General features: G+C 43.6%; 1 long non-coding RNA gene, 14 other non-coding genes and 2 pseudogenes across 15 annotated transcripts; all 17 read right to left on the reverse strand.

Moving 5' to 3' along the window:
* Positions 1-294: 294 nt before the first annotated feature.
* LOC125533377 lies at positions 295-422 on the reverse strand. Its single transcript, XR_007294257.1, has one exon. It is a non-coding gene; the product is annotated as a small nucleolar RNA snoR77 (small nucleolar RNA).
* Positions 423-6212: 5790 nt separating this feature from the next.
* On the reverse strand, positions 6213-6307 carry LOC125533277. Its single transcript, XR_007294206.1, has one exon. It is a non-coding gene; the product is annotated as a small nucleolar RNA Z103 (small nucleolar RNA).
* Positions 6308-6368: 61 nt separating this feature from the next.
* Positions 6369-6463, reverse strand: LOC125533282. The gene has a single exon (XR_007294208.1). It is a non-coding gene; the product is annotated as a small nucleolar RNA Z103 (small nucleolar RNA).
* A 131-nt stretch (positions 6464-6594) lies between these two features.
* Positions 6595-6693, reverse strand: LOC125533276. Its single transcript, XR_007294205.1, has one exon. It is a non-coding gene; the product is annotated as a small nucleolar RNA Z103 (small nucleolar RNA).
* A 925-nt stretch (positions 6694-7618) lies between these two features.
* LOC125533353 lies at positions 7619-7712 on the reverse strand. Its single transcript, XR_007294235.1, has one exon. It is a non-coding gene; the product is annotated as a small nucleolar RNA R44/J54/Z268 family (small nucleolar RNA).
* A 121-nt stretch (positions 7713-7833) lies between these two features.
* On the reverse strand, positions 7834-7969 carry LOC125533376. Its single transcript, XR_007294256.1, has one exon. It is a non-coding gene; the product is annotated as a small nucleolar RNA snoR77 (small nucleolar RNA).
* A 400-nt stretch (positions 7970-8369) lies between these two features.
* On the reverse strand, positions 8370-8516 carry LOC125533406. Its single transcript, XR_007294283.1, has one exon. It is a non-coding gene; the product is annotated as a small nucleolar RNA snoR137 (small nucleolar RNA).
* On the reverse strand, positions 8382-13171 carry LOC125531353. Its single transcript, XR_007293169.1, has 2 exons — positions 12986-13171; positions 8382-10848 (listed from the first exon to the last, which is right to left on the reverse strand). It is a non-coding gene; the product is annotated as an uncharacterized LOC125531353 (long non-coding RNA).
* Positions 8612-8707, reverse strand: LOC125533285 (annotated as a pseudogene).
* On the reverse strand, positions 9286-9379 carry LOC125533352. Its single transcript, XR_007294234.1, has one exon. It is a non-coding gene; the product is annotated as a small nucleolar RNA R44/J54/Z268 family (small nucleolar RNA).
* LOC125533374 lies at positions 9465-9600 on the reverse strand. The gene has a single exon (XR_007294254.1). It is a non-coding gene; the product is annotated as a small nucleolar RNA snoR77 (small nucleolar RNA).
* LOC125533371 lies at positions 9646-9781 on the reverse strand. Its single transcript, XR_007294251.1, has one exon. It is a non-coding gene; the product is annotated as a small nucleolar RNA snoR77 (small nucleolar RNA).
* LOC125533405 lies at positions 10916-11061 on the reverse strand. The gene has a single exon (XR_007294282.1). It is a non-coding gene; the product is annotated as a small nucleolar RNA snoR137 (small nucleolar RNA).
* LOC125533284 lies at positions 11152-11244 on the reverse strand (annotated as a pseudogene).
* LOC125533351 lies at positions 11810-11903 on the reverse strand. The gene has a single exon (XR_007294233.1). It is a non-coding gene; the product is annotated as a small nucleolar RNA R44/J54/Z268 family (small nucleolar RNA).
* Positions 11968-12103, reverse strand: LOC125533373. The gene has a single exon (XR_007294253.1). It is a non-coding gene; the product is annotated as a small nucleolar RNA snoR77 (small nucleolar RNA).
* On the reverse strand, positions 12159-12294 carry LOC125533372. Its single transcript, XR_007294252.1, has one exon. It is a non-coding gene; the product is annotated as a small nucleolar RNA snoR77 (small nucleolar RNA).
* Positions 13172-13411: the final 240 nt, after the last annotated feature.

Below are 13411 nucleotides of genomic sequence, written 5' to 3' on the forward strand. Positions count from 1 at the left end.
CTGATCATGTGTTCACTGTGAGTTGGTTAAATCGGTTTATTTCGATGAAAAAAGGTCTGAGCACGTTCACTGTAAGTTGAGATTATGTTCATTGCCTATTTGATAAAAAGGGAATGAGTTCTTGAGCTTCAGATGCCAACAATGCAACAACTATCAATCATTGGACCTATCTAGATGTACACATAATGCACCATGAACTGAATTGTTGAACTGAACAGGTCAAAGATTTATATGGTTTTTTCCATTGGCAAGTCAGAACGTCAACAAAAAAATTGAGTATTGAATGAAACAGATAATGTTCTTAAGACTACTAGACCAGCTTCAAGGAACCTCCACCACAGATAATCTTAAGAGCAGAAGATTTACTCTTCGAGCTAAAGTTACACCTCCATAGCCATCGTAATCAAGCAAAGGGGATGCCTGAACTTTCACCAAACTTAAATTGAATATCAGCAGACCTTTCCATCTCACCAGAATAGAAGAGTTTCAGGCAAGATGACTGATGAACATATGGTGTGGTCGTTGAATGATGAGATGCTATTTATTTGCTCCTATTTGTCACCCTAAGGCCTCCTTTGGTTCATAGGATAGAAATGTTGTAGGAATAGGAAAATCATAGGAAGTGAGATGCTATAGAGAAAGAGATGTCATTTGATGCATAGGATAGGAATTTTTCTATTGAGTCTTAGCTAATGTTTTTTTTCCTCCAAAATGTGAAGGATTGATTCCTATCCTATATAGGAATAGGAATCCATTCCTACGAACCAAAGGGTCTCAAAGGAAATTTTCCTATGCAAATCCTATTCTATAGAAATCTTATGACATTCCTACAAACCAAAGGAGGCCTAAACATGGATGGCCTCTCAACTCTAAGAGAGCAAAGAGCTGATTTTGAGAACACTTTTGCCGAAGGAGAAAGCCGATAAAAGACATTGAAAACAAGGAGTTTGCCATTGTGATAGAGCGGCAGTGATCCTAAGGCTATTGCATTGTTGTAAACACATGTTAATAGAGCTACTGTGAATCTAGCTGAATCACTGAATGATGTAAAATACCTTTCGCACCCAGAATTCTCTGGGTGACACGTGCTTACCGGACGCTTATAGATGTCTTTCCTCTTATACTGTTTAGCATTTACTGAAGTGTGATGACTTTGAATTGCTCCTAAGCCAATCATGAACAAACACCTATGTAATATTTTGATGACTCGGGAAATTAGGGAGAAGGAGCCGAAACAGAGAACCATCATAGCAGTTGAGGATTCAGACAAGACAGAGAGCAAGAAGGTGAGATCAGGTAAGCTTTGAGAACAAAAGCTTAGCAGTGGATAGAAGAAGCAGCAGCAGCTCATGTGGAGCAAAGCATGGCCTTGAGGTGGTGGCATTAGATTATTTACAATTCTTATATGGGAACAAGTATTGTATAGATGCCCATTGTATATTGTTGTTATACATTGTTTGTTATACATGGTTTATAAGTGCAACTACTTCATTCTTGGTAAAAATCGGATGCCAAGTTACTAAAACTACTCATAGCAAAAGCTACAATCATATGGTATGGAGTGCTGGTTAAAACATGTGCAAGTGTATAGAAGAAAACAAACATTAGATTTTGTATTCATCAAAGAAAATCTCAATAATATCTTGTTTTAGCATCACCTCAGCCCATCATAAAACAGAACCCAAAAACTGGAATTAATTTACAAACCGATGACACCAGTTATGCATGCAGATCCTTTTAATACATAATGACAATTTTTCAAGAAAACGCAAATGGCTTTTGCGTTTCATTACATTGGAAAGAGAGGGAATTTACATCCTCCTAGGAGGCAGTTTTACACAGCCGTCAGGGGCCAGTAGACATCCCAGGATGATGGCAAAACGACCCTGAGCCCTTGAGCTCCGGCCTTTGCCCAACATCGGGTCTCGTCCTTGATCGTGTCTAGAAGCTCATTGAGCGACGGGCTAACATGGTAAAAAACGTACGCGTTCCTATGCTTCCATATCATCCACAGGACCAAGAGCGCTGCGGATTTCAGCGCCTTGCGTAGAGTGGGCGGTGTGAACTCCTTCGTGCGCAGCCACCAGTCCATAAGCGAATCATCATGCTCGAGCGTCGACGCCGGCAAGCGTAGCCAAGATAGGACCTCGTGCCATGTTTGCCTGGTGAGAGTGAAGTCTAAAGTAAACCCTGAGATTGCAGAGGTCGACGTAAGTGAACCCTCATCTCTAAATCCCTGAAGTTTGTACCCTGTATTTACAAATCCCAGTCAATCCAAACCCTGTGTGGATAAAATCTTGTTTGGTGTGATAGGAAAGGCGCGATCCCAACCAGGATTGATTTCAAGTGTCACTTAGTACGTGGGCCCACTTGTCATGTGCATCTCCTTCCTTATTCTGTTCCTCACAAATTTTACTCCCCAAACGATCCACCCGCATGGCGCGAACCACCGGCCGATCGATGCGGTGCAGCGGCGATAGATGACAGCCCGGACAAGCTCCTTAGCAGCAAGCTGCAACCCGAGCAGGCCGGAACAGGCCGAGAAGGGCGAGAAGACGGCAGCCATGATTTCCGTTGAAGGCTTGAAGGTGGGCGTTATAGTCCCACCACCGCGTCTGTTGGCCTCAGATCTTAATCAGTTCTGACTGTCGCCAAAGCAATGCATCAACTCGCCGATTACTTTTGGGTGCGAGCAACATTCGCTAGTTGGCTCAGTTTTTCTTCTGATGCGATGCCACGAGGGGCAACACGCACGTACAAAACTTGTGATTGATTCTCTAGGAGGCTACCTACATACAGCCACCAATACGAAGCAATCGATTTCTTCTAGTCGCTATCATACACACGACACGAATGCGAGCCGAGGAGGAAGAGGAGCGTCTGAAGCAGTGCAGCGGAGAGTGGCAAGCACATTTTTTTTTGAAACAGGGCAAAAGATTTGCCTCATATATTAATTAAGAGAGGAATAGAGTTTTACAAGTGTCCATACAATACCGCATGACAATTACTCGCGTATTATGATTTCCCCTAGTTTCTTTGCACCCGCGGCGACCCATAGTTTCGCTTCCTCGAGGATGATGTTGAGGACGATCGGGGGCGGTGCACTTTTATGTCGAAAGACCCTGGCATTCCTTTCGTTCCAAATTGCCCAAGAGACAAGCATGGTGAAAGAGGCCATGGCCTTGCGTGATGGAATATCCATGCCGGTTCTTCTATCCCACCACTCCTCAACGGATCCCGCCAAGTGCCATGTAGATATATCAACATGTTCAAGGCCAAGTTTTGCGACCAGCATGCTCCAGAGTCTGATGTGGCCCAGTCTCGGGCTCTTGTTTGCAAAGCGGGCATAAGCCACAATTTTTCCATCCACGTTTTGCAAGTCCGTTGGCATTCCAAATTCTGTCCTGAAAGGCCAACCAAGCAAAGAACTTGCCCTTTGGTGGTGCCCAATTCTTCCTTATCATGCGGTCCAAGGGGGATATCACCAGGCCCAAGAATTGGGCCCTATAGGCTGAGGCCGCGGAGTAAACCCCATCATTTTTATGTTTCCACACAATCACATCATCTGCAAGCTCATCAAGGTGGAAATCATGCACGAGCATCCAAAGCGTGAAGAATTTTCGGATGTGGTGGACGGTGACAATATCTGAGGGCTTTATCTTAAGGATCCATGCATTATTCTTTAAGGCTTCCCTCACCTTCCATGTTTTCCTCGTCGAGGCCTCGTAAATAAGGGGAGCGATGTCTTTTGGTTTACGGCCAAGCAGCCAAGGAGAGTTCCAAAAAGGCGTTCTCGCTCCATTCCCCACAATGATGGCGGTGGAGGCGTAGAAGAACTCAAGGTCCTTCTCGTCACAAGGGTTGCCCAGACCCACCCAGAGTTTGGATGGGTCTGTCCATTCATACCAAGGCCACCGCAGTCTCAGAGCACGCGCAAATTTTTCAATGTTGAGGACACCCAGACCACCATATTCCAAGGGACGACATACTACCTCCCAATTGACCTCGCACTTGGCCCTAGTGGTCTTGTCTGATACGGACCAGAGAAACACCCTCTCCATCTTATTGAGATTATGCAAAGTGCTTTGGGAGACGACCAAAGGGATGATGGAGTAAATTGCTTGGGAGGTGATGACGGACTTGACGAGCGATGTACACCCAATGGTGGTAGTATGTCGTCAATCATTAGAAAAAATTGCACCTGTCCGTTGCAAAAGCATAAACCACACAAGCAATGAGGCCTGATAGATTCTTGAAGGACTGGGTTAGGAAAATCACGAGCATACACGCACATGCATGGCCGCATCCAGTAGCGCGCCCGGGTGAACATAGCTAGCACACAAAACTAGTTCTCCATAGCCATGATGTGTTGACCGGTGCAACACTGAGAGAAGCGAGTTCCCAATCAGGATTATGTGTTTCCCAGTGTACCAAACATATCGAGGGTTAGGATAGACGGGGATCAGAGAGGTCAGGGTATGGACTTTCAGGGATTTGAAGGTCAGGATTCATTTGCGTCGACCTCTACAATCTCAGGGTTTATTTCGAACTTCACTCGCCTGGTGAATGGGCATGTGAGCATTAAGTGCATGATCGTCTCCGGTTCCTGGGTCTGCCTGGTGAATGGGCATGTGAGCATCAAGTGCATGATCGTCTCCGGTTCCTGATCACACAGCATGCATCGCGGGTGGTGCTGCAGGCCGCGGCGCGCGAGCCGCTCGGCAGTCCAGCAGCAGTCTTGGCAAGCCAGCCAATGAAAGAACTTCACTCTATGGACGGTTGCCCGGTAGCATGACTGGGCCGTGTATGTGCCACTGGTGGTCCAGCTCCAAAGTAGCTTGTCCGGCTCGTTGGACAGCTGAATGTGCTGCACCAAGTGCCAAAGCTTGAGATACTGACCGATCTCAGGAAGGCCAAGCAGACCTTGGATGTCACGCGCCCAGCCATTGTTGGTCATGGCCTCCGCCGCCGTTCTTGTCTTTCGACGCTGCTTTGGGATGCACTAAAAGAGCATGGGCACGAGCTCAGGGACGCCCTGGCCGCCAAGCCAGCGATCTTCCCAAAAAAGTGCGGTCCTTCCATCCCCGAGGGCCATGGTCGTCGAGGCGTAAAAGAGCGCGCGCTCCTCCCAGGTGAATTGCAGGTCCAGCCCTTGCCATGCTCTGTCCGTGTCTGTGCGCGCAAGCCATAGCCAGCGCAACCATGGCAAGAGCCCTGTGCGCTCCAGGTCCCGGACGCCCAACCCGCCATACTCAAGCGGTCGGCAATTCACGTGGCAATGACCACCGTGGGCATCCACACGGCCAGCCCATAGAAACCCACGCTGGATCTTCTCGAGCTGCTTTAAGGTTTTCTTCGAGGGCGCAAGCACGAGGAGTTGGTGGATAGGCATGACGTTGAGTACCGACTTGACAAGCGCAAGCCGTCCGGCCTTCTTCATCAGCCAAGCCTTCCATGAGGGGAGCCGGCACGCCACCGCGTCAACGAGGGGTTGCAGCTGGGCCGTAGAGGGGCGGCGGGTGGTTACCGGGATGCCCAGGTTGGTGACCGGCAAGGTCGCGACGGGGCACCCAAGCAGCTCCACCAGCCCCGCAGCAGAGTCATCGCCATGTATGATCGTGACCGAGCTCTTGGAGTAGTTCACCCGTAGCTCCGATGCCGTGCCGGACACGTCCAGGATGCCTTTGACAGCGGATATCTCCTCAAGAGTGGCATGGCAGAAAAGCATTACGTCGTCAGCGTAGAGAGAGATCGCCGGAATGGCGCGACGGGGTGTAGCTGCTGGAGGATGCCGGACTGTAGGGCGTGGCGCATCAACCTCCCAAGTGTGTCCACCGCCAACACGAAGAGCTGCGGGAAGGTGGAGTCACCTTGCCTCAGCCCGCGGCGGTGCCAGATCGGCGGATACATAAGGACAATAACTATCAAGGCAGAGAACGCGCCATGCCTGGCCGATGACGAGCCGATTAATATATACCCATCCGGAGGGTGTACTGTTTCCTCGGTTCAGGGTCTCATTTTCAGCACAATGCCATAAGAAATTGGATTTCTAATAGCATCCAAGACAGCCAATAGAAATAATGTAATAACAGTAGTAGAACAGTTCACCCAACTCTAAACCAAAATTATAACAGAAATGTGCCAAAAGCATAAACCCTAATTGCCAAAAGAAGCAAAAAAATGCACAAAGCAAACAAAGGAAGCATAAATTAATGGATCAGATTTCTGGCTTGGAATCCCGGTGGGATTACAGTTGCGCACAGTATAATCATAGTCGATCATTTGGGGAAAGGATCCTCACTTCCATTCAGTTTCTCATTAGTGAAAACAAACGAAATCAAAAAAAAGGGTGGCAAAGATAACCAAAGATGGATCAGATTTCTGGCTTGGAATCCCGGTGAGATTACAGTTGCACACAGTATAAACATGGTCAATCATTTGGGGAAAGCATCCTCACTACCATTCAATTTACAAATCCAAACAGAAAATAAAGGTAAAATACCGGAAAAAAAAGAATAAGAAGGTGAATTACAAACGGAGAAAACAAAGGTAAAATACCAACAGAGAAAAGGGGGACACAAATTGTTGGGCGAGATGGATCAGATTTCTGGCTTGGAATCCTCTGATAAAGGATTACATTTGCGCACAGTATAATCATAGTCGATAAGCTGGGGAAAGGATCCTCACTTCCATCTAAAACAAGAACGCAATCTCAGAACAGAAACTAAAACTCTAAAAGAAATGAAACATCACCAGAATTGATTTTTTACTGAACAAAACATCAACAAATCAAAATTATGTCTCGTCCACCAAATGAATGCAGGAACAAACAACAAAATCACAAATCAAAATAAAATCTCAAGAAAAGAAATAAGCACATTGTCTAATGCTACAAAATGTGCCAGAAGACAGGTAATAGGGCGCAGTTCAATAAAGCGCCATGTTGTTAATGCAGGCCTGTGTTTCCATTCATCTATGCTTTCCTCTATAGGATGACCTAACTGTTAACAACAGATCAGTCATCCAGTTGTGAAGCAGAGCCTCTCACTCAGCTCATATGAAGAGCAGAGGATTTATTCATGGTTTTTAGTGAACAATTATAAATACATGAAAATAAATAAATAAATAGATGTGCCACTATGATGTGGTTGCTTTCAATTGTTCAGTCAGTTAAAGATCATGTTCAGTTCGAGTCAGTTTAAGATCATGAGGTTGTTTTTCAGTCAAAACAGCTCTTGGAAAGATGTGCAAAAAATTCCCATGCTTCCATCAAACAAACACTTGGATCAATTCCTTTGTTTCGCTTCCATAGGATTCAAATGGGCAAGGTATATCAATCCGCCATCTTTTCTATTCCTATAAATAAAAGTAGCCTTGAGTCGGCTAAAGGTCATGTTCACTGTTTTTCCGATGCAAACATATTCATGTGTTTTTAAGCTTTCAGTTGCCAATGGTGTAACAATTGCGACCATGATCTGCTTCAAGTATTCGCATCCAAGATCCGAATAGCCAAGAGTACAAACAGGAAAGAGATCTGGATTCTGAAGAAGAATGTAAAGGAGAAAAAATGGAAAAAGAACAGACATAAAAACAGATCAATTTATCTTGGGGATAATCAGAAACATCAGAGAGATTCCCATTATAGACATAGTCTGTCATTAACCTGAAATTCAGGGTTCTGATGTCCCTGTCTTGTTATCATCATTTGCTTCCGTTGATCCCCAAACAAGAAATTTATTGCCAGAAAAGCAAAGAAATAGCAAACTACAGAAACCAAATCATGTGGTTCTTTAATTCCACAAAAAAAATCAAATTGAATTGAAACAGATGGATAATGTTCTTAAGACTACTAGACAAGCTTCAGAGAGGGAAGCCAGAGCCTCCCCTCAGCTAATCTGAAGAGCAGAAGATTCACTCTCCGGGCAATACAACACCACAATTACCATTGTAATCAGACAAAGGGCTGCCTGAATCATCACTCGTTCCATCAAGTTCTGTAAGTGAATCTTCACAAAAGAAGATGCAAAAGAACCAGCAAAATTGTGATTCATTTCACGTACTGAACTGACCAAGCACTGATTGATATTGATAAAAATAGGTGTTCTTCCACACCAAGGTATGAGATGAACTGCGGTAGGCATAATGCTGTTGATAAACATAGGTGTTCTTCCACACCAAGCTATGAGATGGCACATCAGAACTTTAGAAGAACGAAAGTATTTAGTTTGATCATCACTAAACAAAACTGACTGAGCTTTCTGCAAGTTTAATCCTCCAAAGCACATGTAATGCTGGCTTTCTTCCACCAAATTAACGAGCTACAGAATCAGGAACTAAAGTCTAAGAAATAGAAACATGCACAATGTTAGAAATGTGCCAGAAGACAGGTAACATGATGCGGTTTTGATAGAGCGTCATGCTGTTTAATGCTGACCGGTGTTTCCATCCATCTATGCTTCCCTCTACAGGATGATCAAACTGTTATCAACAGGCCATCCTTCCAGTTGTGAAGCAACAAACAGAAAAACATTTTTTCCATCGTAAACTACAAGCAGAAAAAACATGAAAAAAATAGCAAAACTTGAAGAAGGCAAGAACAATATAATCAAGCATTTCCTCAGTTCAGGTCTCCAAAATACTTCCGCACCATGCCATGAGATAGCGCATCAGAAGAACGAAAGTATTTAGTTTGATCATCATCGGACAGCTTTAAGCATTAGATCCAGTACAGAAAAAAAATCTCAGAAAGAAATTGTCCCCAGAACATTCAACAGATTAGTATTTTTTTGAAACAAGGCTGACACTTAAAATTCCACAGGTTTTGCTAAGCTTCAGTTGCAAATGATGTAGACAGGTGGCGTCTTTGAATCAACCTTAGTTGTATGCTAATGTTGATCTCAGTGATTTGTTTCACGTACTGAACTGACCAAAATATCAGATTGAGCAACAACACCTCCATTGCCATTGCCATTGTAAGGCCATCTGGAAGCTCCTTGGGTTGGATAAAGATCATGTTCAAGTAGAGCGAGGTCAATATGTTAATTGTTTTTGGATTAAAAATGTCTGTTCATATTCATGAAAATGTTATCAAGCTTCAGTTGCCTATTGTGTAACTGCTTTATATATCGCTGGATCAATCTAGCTGCATGCACAATGTTGCGGATGAGGCCGACCATGAGCTGAGCATTGCCATCCAGGATTTGAATTGCAAGAGAAAGAAAACCATATTCCAAAGAAGAATGATTGAAAAGGAGAAAAACAGATCAATTTAACTTAGGGAAATCAAAAACATCAGAGAGATTCCCATTATAGACGTAGTCTGTCATAACCCTGAAATTCAGGGTTCTGATGTCCCTGTCTTGCTATCATCATTTGTTTTCGTGGATCACCAACCAAGAATTCAACTACCATTTCACAAACAAAAAGGTCAAAATCAAATTGGGTATGAGAAACAAACTGATAAAAATGTTCTTAAGACTACTAGACCAGCTTCAGGGAGGGAAGCCATAGCCTCCCCCTCAGCTAATCTGAAGAGCAAAAGGTTTACTATCCGAGCAACGCAACACCTCCAATGCCACTGCAATGGTGAAGAGGCTGCCTGAATCGTCGCCCGTCAACTATAATGTTTTACAAAGGATATTAGTTGATGTTCTTAAGACTACTAGACAAGCTTCAAGGAGGGAAGCAGATCCTCCCCCTCAGCTAATCTTAAGAGCAGAAGATTTACTCTCCGAGCAACGCAACACCTCCATTGCCATTGTAATGGACAAAGGGGCTGCCTGAATCGTCCCTCGTTGGGTTTGTTCTGTAAGACTGAAAATTAGAAACAAAAATTCATTTGCTTATACATAAATCTAATGTCAGCAAACGTTAACTTCTCACAGAAAAAGAGTTTGAAGCAAAATGATTGAATAACAATTTGCTTTGTAGTGTCCGAAGGCAAACTTGGTAGACACAGCACGGGAGGAGCTGTCCATCCATAGGTCCCTCGGATGAAAAACAAAAGATTTGGATACTAATGTGATAAAGATGTATCCGTGGCAACAGATGTGACAGAACCAAAAATATCACACATCCACAAAATCCACGGCGTGTCATCACTGTGCGAAGATTAAAACTTTGTTAGATAAGACTCATTCAACACCTCTCTCCTGGGACCTTCGCCAGAAGAAACCAAATTGTGTATGAAACAGATAGAAAATGTTCTTAAGGCTACTAGACAAGCGTCAGTGAGGAAAGGAAAGCCACCCCCTCAGCTAATTTGTAGATCAGAAGAATTTAGATTCAACCACTGGTGTTTGACTTATTCGTAATAATCTTTATTAACTGATGTTATTTCTATAAAGTTCCTGGAAACATATATGATGTCGGTCTTTCTGACTCCATTTTATAAATTAGTATAATGTGTGCAGTTTAAAAAAAACTGCTTACCACCCGCAAAAAAAAACTGTTTATGTCAGGGTATTCTTACAGATGTGAAGGAGCGCAAGAAAGAAATACTGCAAAAAGAGTACAACAAAAAATAATCATTTCCATTTGCAACACTACACTAAAAATATGAAAATTTAACCAAAACTGTTTTTACATAGCTCCAAATTGCTTCAGCACCAATAGCGCATCAAGCAAAAGAACTGAAGTTCTATTTAGTTTGATCATCATAGTACAAAACTGATTGATTGCTTGAAGAAAGTGATGTTTAAACAGATTCCTACCATCCATGCACATTGCACCCAACTTCCACCTAATGCAACAATTTGACAACACTTGATTTGCATTTACAAAATAACATAATTGCAACTGCAATAACAGTCCATCGGTTACTTCACTGCAATATCCATTCAGCCACATCTGCAAAATCCAAAGCACTGTAATGCTGGCTTTCTTATCAGCTACAAAATCAGGAACAAAATCTAAGAAATGTGCCAGAAGACAGGTAACACCACACGGTTTGATAGAGCGCAGTGCTGTTTAATGCTGGCTTGTGTTTCCGTTCATCTATGCTTCCCTCTACGGGATGACAAAACTGTTATCAACAGGCCATCCTTCCAGTTGTGAAGCAACAAACACTAACATTTTTTTCATCGCAAACTAAGAAAACATGGAATAAATAGCAAAATTAGCAATTATTGGGTAAGAACTATATAATCAAGCATTTCCTCAGCTCAGGTCTCCAAATTGCTTCCGCACAGCACCAAGATAGCACATCAGAAGAACGAAAGTATAGTTTGATCATCATCGGGAAGCTTTCAGCATTACATCCAGTAAAAAATATATCACAAAGAAATTGTCCCTCAAAACATTTGCATTGATGATCAGATAATTTTTTTCAGACAAGGCTGAAACTGAAAATGCAATAACACAAGGCTGCCTGAATCATCCCTCATCACAAGACTGAAAACTAGATTTATTCTTAATGTTGTAGAACCATTTAATGATTTGTTTTACATATTGAACTGACATTCAGTGTCCTGGTAAACAAATATGACCAGCCAAATATACATTCACAAGGACCCCATTTATTCATAGTATATTTAATGTTTTTTTACATCAGTTGTTTTGCTTCCATTCAAGTCAGAAAGGGCCATCTGGAAGCCTTGGGTTAGTTGAACATGTTCATTGTTCCTGTATAGCTTCAGTTGCCAATTGTGTAACAGCTGGATCTATCTAGCTGTACTCACAATGTTTAATGAGGCCAACCCTAAGCAGAGCATTGTCATCCAAGATCTGAATTGCAAACGGGAAAGTGAACGGTATTCCAAAGAAGAATGGTTGAAAAGGAGAAAAGCAGATCAATTTAACTTGGAAAGCGAAAACATCAGAGAGATTCCCATTATAGACGTAGTCTGTCATAACCCTGAAATTCAGGATTCTGATGTCCCTGTCTTGCTATCATCATTTGTTTTCATGGATCACCAACCAGAAAATTAAAAAACAGATCAATCAAATTGGTATGAGAAACATACTGATGATGTTCTTAAGACTACTAGACCAGCTTCAGGGAGGGAAGCCAGAGCCTCCCTCTCAGCTAATCTGAAGAGCAAAAGGTTTACTATCCGAGCAATGCAACACCTCCAATGCCACTGTAACGGTGAAGAGGCTGCCTGAATCATCGCTCGTCAGACTAAATGTTCTACAAAGTTTGTAATGAAGGACTATTAGATGTTCTTAAGACTACTAGACAAGCTTCAAGGAGGGAAGCAGAGCTCCCCCTCAGCTAATCTGAAGAGCAGAAGGTTTACTCTCCGAGCAACGCAACACCTCCATTGCCATTGTAATGGGGCATAGGGGCTGCCTGAATCGTCGCTCGTTGGGTCTTTTTTATAAGACTAATATTAAGGTACTAAAATTCATTGGATTATACATAAATTGAATGTCAGCAAACGTTTCCATCTCACAAAAGAGTTTCAAGCAAGATAATTGAAGAACAATTTGCTATATAATGTCCGAAGGCAAACTTGGTAGACACAGCACGGGAAGGGCTGTCCATCCATAGGTCCCTCGGATCAAAAACAGAAGATTGGATACTAAATGATAAAGATGTATCCGTGGCAACAGATGTGACAGAACCAGAATATCACACATCCACAAAATCCACGTCGTCTCGTCACTGTGCGAAGATTAAAAATTTGTTAGAGAGGCCTCAACGAGGGAGAATCACCACCTCTCTGCTGGGATCTTCGCCGAGAGAAAACGAAATTTACATACAAATCTAGCACGAATAGATCTTAGATCGAGAGAAAAGAAAACTGAATCTGAACAAGAATGGGCTGTCTGGCTGGACGGATGCTCGGGTAACCCTAAACCTATGAACATCACGCCGCCGCCAATGAAGCCGGCGGATCAATAGGTACTAGCTCTTCATGGCATCGATACCAGGAACGAAAAGAAGCTAGCACGAATAGATCTTTGGATCGAGAGAAAGAAAATAGTAAATCAAAAACAAGAACGGGAGATCTGGCTAGGTGGATGCTCGGTGAATACGAACCAGTAGTAAAGGTGAGCATCACGCCGCCGCCATTGAAGACGGCGGATCAATAGAAACTAGCTCTTCATCGCATCAATAATACCAGGAACGAACAAGAAGATAAGAAGAGGCGGAAGAAAAGAGAAAGCAAATGTCGAGGAGGACGGGCGGCGGCTGCGGGGTGGGGATTAGGGTTCGTTCACCTGGTCGTATAAATAGAGGAGGATGACGAGGAGGGGTTCGTAGAAACAATGGGCCGGGAAGGCGTGTTCGGCCTGTTCAAGGGCCGGCCACACACGTAGCGAGCCCATCTACTTGCCAGAAGTAGACAAAAATCACACACGGTCGGGAGAAGGCAAGTGCCAACGTTCGGCTGTGCCAGGTGGCGCCCTCCGGTTGGCTGCGGTGGGCTGTGCCAGGAGGTGAAGGTTTTCTTTTCTGAGACGG

This window comes from Triticum urartu, chromosome 1 (assembly GCF_003073215.2).
Source record: "Triticum urartu cultivar G1812 chromosome 1, Tu2.1, whole genome shotgun sequence".
In the NCBI taxonomy this organism is placed as follows: Eukaryota; Viridiplantae; Streptophyta; class Magnoliopsida; order Poales; family Poaceae; genus Triticum; species Triticum urartu.